Here is a 10,918-nt window from a genome sequence, read left to right on the forward strand (position 1 = left end):
GTTGAGGTCCTTGGTGGGAGTGTGTAGGAGGCAGTCACACATTGCTGTTTCTTTCCCTCTCTTTCTCTCTCCCTTCCCCTCTCTCTAAAAATAAATAAATAAAATATTTTTAAAAATTTAATATACCAGCCACAGGCTTTCTAACACAGGAGCATATGGTATATTGTATAGACACTTGATATCTGCATGCAAAAGAATGAATTTGGATCCCTACCTCTGAACCATGTACAAAAATTAACTCAAAGTGGATCATAGATGTAAATGTAAAAGTTAAAACTATAAAACACTTAGAATCTCTGTGACCTTGGGTTAAGAATGTTTTCTTAGATATGACTCCAAAAGCATAAGCAGCAAAATAAAATATATATAAACTACACCATCAAAATTTAAAATTTATTCTGTACCTAGAATATATAAGAAGCTATGGCAACTTGATAATAAAAAACAAAAAAGAAATCCAATTTCCAAATGGGCAAACAACCTGAATAGATAGTTCTCTAAAGAAGATATACAAATGGCCAATATGAAAATATGTTCAACATCATTAGCCATTAGGGAAATAAAAATAAAAACCAGCCCTGGCTGTTGTGGATCAGTGGATTGAGCTCCAGATTGTGAACCAAAGAGTTGCCAGTTCGATTCCCAGTCAGGGCACATGCCTGGATTACAGTCCAGGCCCTCAGTAGGGGGCCCTCAGAGGCAACCACAATGATGTCTCTCTCTCTCTCTCTTTCTCCCTTACTTCCTCTCTATAAAAATAAATAAATACAATCTTTTAAAAAAATAAAAAGTGAATAAATACCCAAAGATACCATTTCACACACACTAGAATGGCTATAATAAAAAAAAAATCATTAACAAATGTTTGCAAGGATATGGAAAAATTGGAACCCTCATACACTGCTAACAGGAATGTAAAATGATGCATCTGCTTTAGTTCCTCAAATAGTTAAACAAAGAGTGCAATGGTCCAGCAATTCTACTCCTAGGTATACACACCCACGAAATAAAAGCATATTCCCCAAGCCCTGGCTGGTGTAGCTCAGTGGATAGAGTGTGGGCCTGTGAAGCAAAGCGTTGCCAGTTGGATTCCCAATCAGGGCACATGCCTGGGTTGTGGGCCAGGTCCCCTCTGGGGGGCACGCAAGAGACAACCACACATTGATGTTTCTCTCCTCTCTTTCTCTCTCCCTTACCCTCTCTCTAAAAATAAATAAGTAAATTTTTTTAAAAAAGCATATTCCCCAAATATCTCATACATTATATTCACAGAAGCATTGTTTATAATACTCCAAAAGTGGAAACAACCCAAATGTCCATAAATTGGTGAATGGTTAAATAAATGTTGTGTATCCATAAAATGGAGTATTATTCCCAATAGAATGGAATGAAGTACTGATGCATGCTACAACACGTATGAACCTTGAAAACATGATGTTGAGTGAAAGAATCCAATCACATACTATATGATTCCATTTATATGAAGTGCCCAAAATAGGTCATCTATAAAAGTGGGAAGTATATTAGTGGTTGCCTAAGGGTGGGAAGATAGGGAATATTATGGACTGAATGCAACCCCTCCCAATTAATATGTTGAAGCTCTAATTCCCAATGTGACTATATTTGGAGATAAGGATGGGAAGGGGGCAATAAAGGCTAAATAAGGTCATAAAAGTGGGACCTTAATCTGACAGGCCTGATACCCTTATAAGATGAGGAAGAGACACCAGAATTCTCTCATTCTCTCCCTCTCTCTCTTTCTCTCTCTCTCTGCCCCTCCCTTTTCTCCTTCCTCTCCCCTTCCCTCTCCTTTGCCTTATGAAACAGTAAGAAGATGGCTGTCTGCAAGCCAGGAAGAGAGAGCTCTCACCAGGAACCTAGTTGGCTGACACCTTGATCTTGGACTTCTCAGCTTCCAGAACTGTGAGAAATAAATGCCTGTTGTTTAGGCCACCCAGTCTATGATATTTTGTTATGGCAGCCTACACAGACAAATACAGGATGATTGTGGGATTATACCTAAAAGATGTGGGGTTTCTTTGGGATAATAAAATTTTCTAAACTTGATTGTGGTGATGGTTGCTCAATTCTGCAAATATAATAAAAGCCATTGAATTTACACTTGTAATGATGTAAGTGTATGGTAAGGCACCACAGCTTCTCTCCCTATCTGTCTGGCTACAGCCATTAGGTAAGCCAAGATGGGCACTTAAAGGTACATCCAAGAGCTATGGAGGAGGAAGCAGTCTGATGTAATGCACTTCCTTCTCTGGGTGCGCTGCTGCTGCTGGCACTTGAGCCAGCTCTCTGTGCTCCACAGGGAGCCTCCTGCCCCACCAGGCCTGATAAAGCTTGCAGGCTGGGATACAGGCCAAGCAAGATTATGTCACATACTGGATTCGCAGGTGCTGCACTGTGGTGGCCAACGCCCAGTTCCTAAGGGTGTGACCTACAGCAATCCTGTCCATCCTGGTGTTAACCAGCTAAAGTTTGCTTGGAGCCTTCAGTCTGTTACTAAGGAGTCAGCTGAACAGCACTGTGGGGCTCTGAGAGTCTTGAATTCTTCCTGGATTGGTGAAGATTCCATGTACAAATTCTTTGAGGTTATCCTCATTGATCCATTCCCTGAGGCTATCAGAAGAAAACCTGATATTCAATGAATCAGCAAACTGGTCCTACACAGGGAGATATGAGGGCTGCCATCTGTAAGTGGCAAGAGCCGTGACCTTGGAGAGAACCACAGTCCTACCACACTATTGGGGGTTCTCCAGTGCAACTTGGAGCAGGCACAATACCCCCCAGCTCCATCATTACCACTGAAAGTAATATTTGTAAAGTGTTTTCCTAATAAACGATTTAAGACTATCAAAAAAAAAAAAAAAAAACACCCACTACAGCTTCTCTCTTTCTCTGCTACCTATTCCTCACTCCTGCCCCCATCACTCTTGGGGAAGCCAGCAGCTTGTCATGATCAGCCCTGTGGAGAAGCCCACATGGTGAGGAACTGAGGCTTTCTGACAACAGTCGCATTGGCAGTGAATCCTCTGGTCCCAGTAAAGCCTTCAGATGGCTGCAGCCCTGGATGATAACTTGACTACATTCTCATGAGAGACCCTGAGCCAACATCACCAGCTAAGCTGCTCCTGGACTTCTGACTCAGAAACTGTGAGATAATAAATATTTGTTGTTTTAAGCTGCTAAATTTGGGAGTAATTAGTTATGTAGCAATAGATAACCAATATTGTGTCTGTAGTAACAACAGTCATCAATGGGTGAAACTTCCCAAGACTCTGAGGTTCCTTCCAGCTCTCAAATCCTGTGATTCTGCGACATCTGCTTCCCCAGGGAGCAGAATCCTTAGCCAGTTGAAGGGGTGGCCTGACTAACTAAGTTTCTTTGCTTTGGGCAGCAGTTACATCAAGTTAATGGGGTGACAATGTTTACCTCAGGCCAAACCACACTTACTGGGTGTGTGCAAGGAAAAGTACGAATTTCCTTTGGCTTTTTGAAATATTGACAATAACTCTGTTCCTCATCAATACCTACACAATTTCCCCCTTCCTGAAAAGAAAGGATGTTAGGCTTGCTGGAAGGTGGTGCTTTATGCCACTCCTTTGCCTCTTTGTCCTCCAGGAGGGGGATCCAGCATACAGCTAAGGAGTGTGGCAGGAATGGCAGGAGAACCAAGGAATTCCCAGCTTAGTGGGAAGTTCACAGCCATGGGAAAGGCAAATTTTAACGCAGGTATGTACACATGCTCACAAGTATGCACCCTATGTGTAGTAAAATCACATACTCATTGAGGGGTAGCTCTGGAAGGGACCTTGAAGACCATCTTATCCTATATGCTCATTTTACAGATAAAGAAACCGAGGCCCAGGGAGAAGTGATTGGGGGAGGGGTAAAGAGTGGCATAAAGAAGTTAGCATGAAAAAAAATCTGCGGGAAACTTCTTGGTATCTAAAGCGTTTCTGACTTTACAAATATTGTGCTGAGATGTGAATGTGTTGTGCCTAACTCAGGTCCAAGATGATGCTGGCCATTAAGAGATGCAAGCCTTTTGAAATGGGAGAGGATATGAACAGAAAAGGCCAAGTGATCTAATTCTAAGATACAAGACTTTTTTGTTGTTGTTGTTCTTTTAATTTTGAAGAGGAAATGTTGAAGTGATAGAAAAGTTACCTGCAGCAAAATAAATATAGTGATATTTTTACTTTTAAAATATTGGGTTGGCTTCATAAAGTCCATTACTTTTTCCATAAAATAAAAGATGTTTTCATTTTCACCAATAACTTTATTGATTTGGATATTTTGAGCATATCAGCTATCTCCTGCTATTGTCTTCTAGTAGGTAGAGGCCAGGGGTGCTGCTAAACATCTTCCAGTGCGTAAGACAGCCCCACAGCAAAGAATTATTTGGCCAAAATGTCAATAGTACCAAGGAAATTCATAAACCACTTTTGACACATTCGATCAGTCACAGCGCCTTCTCCATAGGCTGCACAAATCTTTTTTTTTTCTGCGTTTCAGTTGCGTTTTCACCTTTCTTAAAATAATAGAGCATAATACACCAAAAAAGGTGCATATCTTCTTCACCTTCAATATTAAAATGGCTGCACAAAAATTCAGCAATTTTGATAAGATTTTTTTAAAAGATTTTAATTATTTACTTTTAGAGAGAGGGGAAGGAAGGGACAAAGAGAGGGAGCGAAACATCAATGTATGAGAAGATACATCAATCAGTTGCCTCTCACAAGCCCCCAACCGGAGACCTGGCCTGCAACCCAGGCATGTGCCCTGACCGGGAATTGAGCCAGCAACCCCTCTACTTGGCTCACAGGCCAGTTCTCAATCCACTGAACCATACCAGCCAGGGCTTCATAAGTTTTTTTAAATGCACACTAATGTGACAGCTGTCACAATACAGTCTAACAAAATTGTATCAAATTAAGTCAAAGACAACTAAGTGGTACTAAGAGCCATCAATACAGAAAAAATGTAATGGACTTTTTGGCCAACCATATATATATGTGAGCTAATGAAGCTCACAATTTCCAGGTTGCAAACATTGTCACATCTCCTTATTTGTGAGAAACTACTTACTTGTACCCAACTTCTTGAAAAATATGAGCGACTGCTGGTACAGGTGGCCAGTAGGTGTGAGGATGAAGCCTCGGGACACTGCTCTCTGTGCTCTGCCCTGCCTCTCTTTGACTTCTTCCACATCCCCACCTCCTTACCCTTGCCAAGCCTTTCCTCACAATTCATTCAGGACTTTTATTTCAGAAAAATGTTACTACCACCTTTGGTTGCCCCACCCTGGAAGTAGGGTGGAAACTAGGGAAGGTTACATGTGACAGACAGAGCTGTTCACAAAGTGTGTGTGTGGTCAATGAAAGTTTGCTGGGAGTCTGGGAAGCAACCTCCAGGACACCCCCAGTGATTCCTACCTCCCAGTAGTCAGGCTTTTGTGCAATCCCCTCCTCTTGAGTGTGCACTAGATTACTGGCTCCCTTTTAGTAAATAGAATGTGGCAGAAATGATAGGACGCTACTGCCAAGATAACATTACAAAAAGATTTCAGCTTCTACTTGGGAGTCCTCTGTCACTCTCTTGGTTACTTGGCCTGTGGAAGCCAGCTGCCATGTTCTAAGATGCCCTAAGGATTGACCCAAGTGTCAAAGAATTGATGCCTGTGTTCAACAGCCAGGGATGACCTGAAGCCTACCAACAGCTATAACAGTGACCTTAGGAGTGGATCCTTCCCCACTCCAGCCTTGATATGACTGCAGTACTGGCAATACCTTGATTGCAACCAGAAGAACTCAGCTAAGCTGAGCCCAAATTCCTGATCCACAGAAACTCTGAGGTAGTGCATGCTTGTTTTATTTTATTTTTAACATATTTTATGTATTTATTTTTAGAGAGAGGGGAAGGGATGTGTTGGGAACTGCCCTGCCTGGTTTCAGGAGCTGTAACCGCCCCATGGCTAAGGCTGAATGAATGACCTTCGGACCATAAGCCACTAAGGAGACAAAGCTTGTCTCCCTGGCAGGAGTGCTGCTTCTGCTCCTTTTTCCATAACTGGCCCCCAATGTTTGATCCATTAGCCAATGAAGGGTAAGATTCCCCAAGGGGGGAACAATCTCAGACAGGCATGATCACATGGAGGCCCCAGGGAAGGACTTGGGGGCCATGGAGAAACGGGGTGACGAACCCTCACCCCTCAGCTTTGACAAAACCTGAGTCCTCATTCTGCCTTCGAGAAGTCTATTAACCTCTTGGCTGCCTTATTTCCCCTGCCTGACTTAATCCTAAAACAATGACAAAGGGTGGTGCACCCCTGTGCTGGAAAGGGTGGGTTCCCCAGGTGATCAGGCCTGAAAAAAAATACATAAACTCCTGTGAAACCTGCCTCACCAAGAATGCTGTTAATTAAATGATAAAGGTCCAGGCAGGAAATGAGTTTGCTTCCCAGAGTTTTGTGGCCCATTAGCTAACAGACCCTGACTCAGATAGGCCCTCAGAGTTCTTTGTATGTTATCTATTGTTTGATCCTTACTGCCTGACAATGATTAATGAACTTTACCTGTATTCCTGGGAAAATTAAAAGCCAATAAAAACCCTGTGAAGGGAGGATTGGGGTGCTATCCTTTGAGAGAGTGGCCAGGCCACTCCGAGGCACCCTCCCCTTGAGAGGGTTGCCGGGCTGTCCCTTTTCCTCTGCACAGGACTCGGTAGTCCATGTGAATGTCTCATGTCTCATCCATGACGCCTCAGACACTGCAGGCCGGTGTCCGCATCAGAGATGGAGAAAGAGAGGGAGAGAAACACTGATGTGAGAGGGAAACATTGATCAGTTGCCTTTTGCCCACCAGAGACTGAACCTGCAACCCAGGCAATGTGCCCTGACCAGGAATCAAACCAGAGACTTTTTGCTTTGCGGAAGTATGCTCAATCATCTGAGCCACACTGGCCACAGTCTTGCTTGTTGTTTTAAGCCTCTTGGGGGAAATGAGACAGGGACTAGTTTCTTACTGCTGTTGGCTGTTTCTGATGACCAGTAAGAAGAAAGAGACATGGAAGTTTCCTATGGCAATGTTGCAGTGAGTAATAACAAATAAAAATAGAAAATTATCCATTCATTTCATATACGCTGTCAAACCATATTTTTCTTTCTATGTTGAGGCCTCAGTGGCTGAATTTGGCAAGGAGGCTAGCTCTCTGGAGTTGGGCTAGATTGAATTTTTCAAAGTCTTGTGGACCATTCAGTGAAGCTAGGCTTTCCCATGTACCTCCTAGTCTTTCTCTTAATACCTGCCCCAGTGCCTTGTCCCCCATCTTCATCTTTCAGAGGTGACCAAGACCCTAACTCTGACCCCTCATTCTGCCCCGATAGCAGCAATAACTATGTATAGAAGAGTGGGTTCTCAAGTTTCCAAAATCCAGCCCTCAGCTCGAACCTGGGTAAATCCTTTAGACTCTCACAACTATTGAATATTACACTAGCTATGGGCCTCCTATTTCCAAATGTTCCCTTGTAAACCTAGATGAGGTGGGTGGAAAGAGGGATGCAAAACAATCCTATCTCCATAAAAGGAAGCAAATGTGGGCTTCTGGCAGCCCTTGAGGAGCTAAGTATTGCTTACAGCAAGAGTTTGCCCCTCTCAGATCTAAACCCATTTGCACTAAATTATTTGGAATACTGACTTTCTTATCTTCTTAAATGGGGGGAAAAAAGGAAAACAAACAAATGAAAAGACCTCAGGCCTTTCTGGGACCACCCCCTTGGAAAGCCTGCATGTGTCTTCTGAAACTGCTCCCACCTCTGTGTTCCCAAAGGCTGGAATCATGTGCATCGTGAACTCCTTGAGGGTGGGCTGTAACTTATCCCTTAGACTAAAAAAGCCTTGAGAGCTGAGACCACATCTGTCTTGTTCATGGCTGCATTCCCAAGAACCGAGCATAGAAACTAGCACTTGGCAAGTATTCAATAATAAATAATTATGAATAAATAAATAGTTACTTAGGATAACCATTTTTTTAATGATTCTGAGCCATCACTAAGGACATCAGTTTTCTTTCTTTTTTTAAAGATTTTATTTGTTTATTTCTGGAGAGAGGGAGGGAGGGAGGGAGAAAGAGAGGGAGAGAGACATTGTCTCTCACAGGTCCTGAGTCCGCAATACAGGCATGTGCCCTGACCAGAACTGAACCAGTGACCCGAGGGTGCCCAGCCCACTGAACCACACCAGTCAGAGAAAGGATATCAGTTGCATTGCCACCCTTTAATACAGTGGCATATATTTTTGATGAAGGTCTAACTCCCCTTACACTAAACATTCCCACACTACCACACTCTTTGACTATTTAGATTTATTTTTCTGAAATTATTTTTGAAACAAAAAACTTAACAGAAAAGTTGCAAATCCATTATAAAGAAATTTCCCCTGAATATTGTAACAGGGTGCAGCCAAGGTTGGGGGGGGGGCCAAATGGGGAGTCCAAAACTCAGGGTGTCCAGGAAATATTAGGGGAAATATATATATATTGGGGGAAATATTAGGGGAAAAAATATATATGATGTCCTCACCCCCATAAGTCTGAGCTGGGGGATGGGACGCATGGACCAGGGCCATTGAGAGTTGTTTTGAATAGCAACAGTTTTGCAAATAACCTCTAGAATGGTCATTTAACATAGCTATAACCTTTAACTGGTTGCACAGATATGTTAAACAGCTGTGGTCATGCTTTGGGCCAGCAGGATGGAAGTGACTTCAACCCTTGATGTAACTGGGAGGCAACTCCCACTGGGTACAGCACCTGTGTAAAAACTTGCAGATGATCGACTCCATATTATGGGGCCATGCCTGCCTGGACTTACTATGGCAGCCCGTAAGCTGGAAGAATACAGGGATGCTGGCAGTGTAACTGATTGTGAGAGGAGTTGGAAACAGGGTTGCAGAGGAAGATTGGTGCTGCGATTTAAACCCAGGCACAGCAGCCATGCGGGAGCTTTTTGGGGCCATGTGGCTTTGGCAAAAGTTGGGACTGTGCAGCTTTAGGGTGCGCCCTTTTTGCCACGTGGCTTAGGAAGTAGGAGAGACCTTGCCTGGAAGAAAAGGGGTGAAAGGACTCTTACTGGTGGGCCATGAGAAGGTGCCACATGGTTTTGGATTAACTAGAGATCGTGGCAGTGACATAGCTGATGATGCTGAAACCAAGGGGCTGCCTGAACCACAGATTTCTGCTTCTTTTCCTGAAATACGGTAACCCGGACTGAGCAGAGGGGAGAAGGAAGGACTGTGTATTTGTGGGTATTCTAAAGGACTTTAGTATTTTTAATGAAGACATTAAGTCATTACTCTAAGTCTGTATAAGTTTTTAAATAAAATATCCCTTTCCTTTTCACCAAACTCTGGCACTGAGAGATATCTTTCCCTGGCAGTGAGCAAGGCGAACCTAGTACAGGGTAGTGGGGACCCTGGAGCACAAGGGTGGGTCCATTCAGTAATAGTATATCATTCACCCCAACCCCCGACCCCGGGACTGTTCTGTAACACTATTTGGTGTTCTGTAACACTACTTGTTTCGTAACACTATTGTTTTTCCAATGAATAAGAAATGTCCTTTACAGCAAAAGGACTGCAGAACCACACATTTCATTCAGTTGTTATGTCTTCTTAGTCTCCATTATTCTAGGGCAGTACTTCAGCTTTTTCTTGACAGTGATTAATTTTAAACTTTTTCTTATTGGAATGGCACTGCCTTATGGCCCTTCAGAGCTAGGGAATAAATGGACACATACATGCAGGTATGCACATACACATACATATTCACATAAATATTTATTTCTATATCTATTTATACATTTATTGAAAAGCATAAATCCACTTCGGTACCTCCAATTCTATCCCAGCACCATTAAAGCCACCAGAGTTTTCTCCCTCTTCCTATTTGTGCCTCCCTTTTCTGACACCCAGAAACCTCACTCACATCCTTAATATATATAATAATTTGATCAATACCTAGTGTAATGAGTCTCCTGTCTCCCCTGCCATCTTCTTCCTTCCCATGATGCCCTCTCCCCCCACCAGAGCTCTGACATAGAAACTATTCTGGCCCACTGTGTCTCATCCCACTGCCAGCACATGCCTATTTGGCTCTGTCTGCCCCTAAAGGCTTTCAGACCTGATTATTCAGGAAGGGATCAGAGAGGAAGGGAATAGGGAGGGGAACAGACAAGAGATCTCCTTTGAAGTTTTTTTTTCTTTTCTCTTTTTCTTCTTGCTTGTCCCTTTAGTTTGAATAATTCTAACAGCATTCTTTCTTCTAAATGTTATTTTTACTAAGTCATTGGCTTAGAAACCAGATTCACTATTCCTTTTTCATAATACAAAGGTTTTTTGTTTATTTGTTTGTTCTAATTACCAAGTAGATTGAGAGGTCCTGGGTTTTGAGTGAGGCCTTTCCTTGGAGTTGAGAGCATGAGCTTGGTTGCAGGGTCTTAGAGACATCTATTTTGAATTTACAGAGATCCCCTTTTATTTCACCCCCTGGAGCTCAGTTGGATTCTGGACAGGGGAGGCTGGTAAGCCTGGGAGAAGTCACACATGGCAAGTAGGATGTTACTCCCTCTTTTTATCACTTAGAGAATCCTTAGCACCTATTGCAGAGAGTCTAGAGTTAGCCCAGAGAGCTGACACTGGTGTACAGAGGTAGGTGAGTTGTGTGGGTGGGACCCCTGGAGTCCAGGAGAGCAGTCATCTGGGATTCTCTGGTGACAGGTGCCCTGAGTTTAGGATGCTGGAATTTCAATCCTAGTTTCTTCCAGCTGACCTTCGGGAGAAACAATGAGTCTCCATGTCAGAGTGGAGGGTGGGGGTGGGGAGGTTACTCCTACATGATTAATGAAATT

At 43.0% G+C, this 10,918-nt stretch overlaps 1 pseudogene; it reads left to right on the forward strand.

Moving 5' to 3' along the window:
- Nucleotides 1-2,201: 2,201 nt before the first annotated feature.
- LOC114506170 lies at nt 2,202-2,820 on the forward strand (annotated as a pseudogene).
- Nucleotides 2,821-10,918: the final 8,098 nt, after the last annotated feature.

Source organism: Phyllostomus discolor, chromosome 3 (genome assembly GCF_004126475.2).
Source record: "Phyllostomus discolor isolate MPI-MPIP mPhyDis1 chromosome 3, mPhyDis1.pri.v3, whole genome shotgun sequence".
Classification (NCBI taxonomy): Eukaryota; Metazoa; Chordata; class Mammalia; order Chiroptera; family Phyllostomidae; genus Phyllostomus; species Phyllostomus discolor.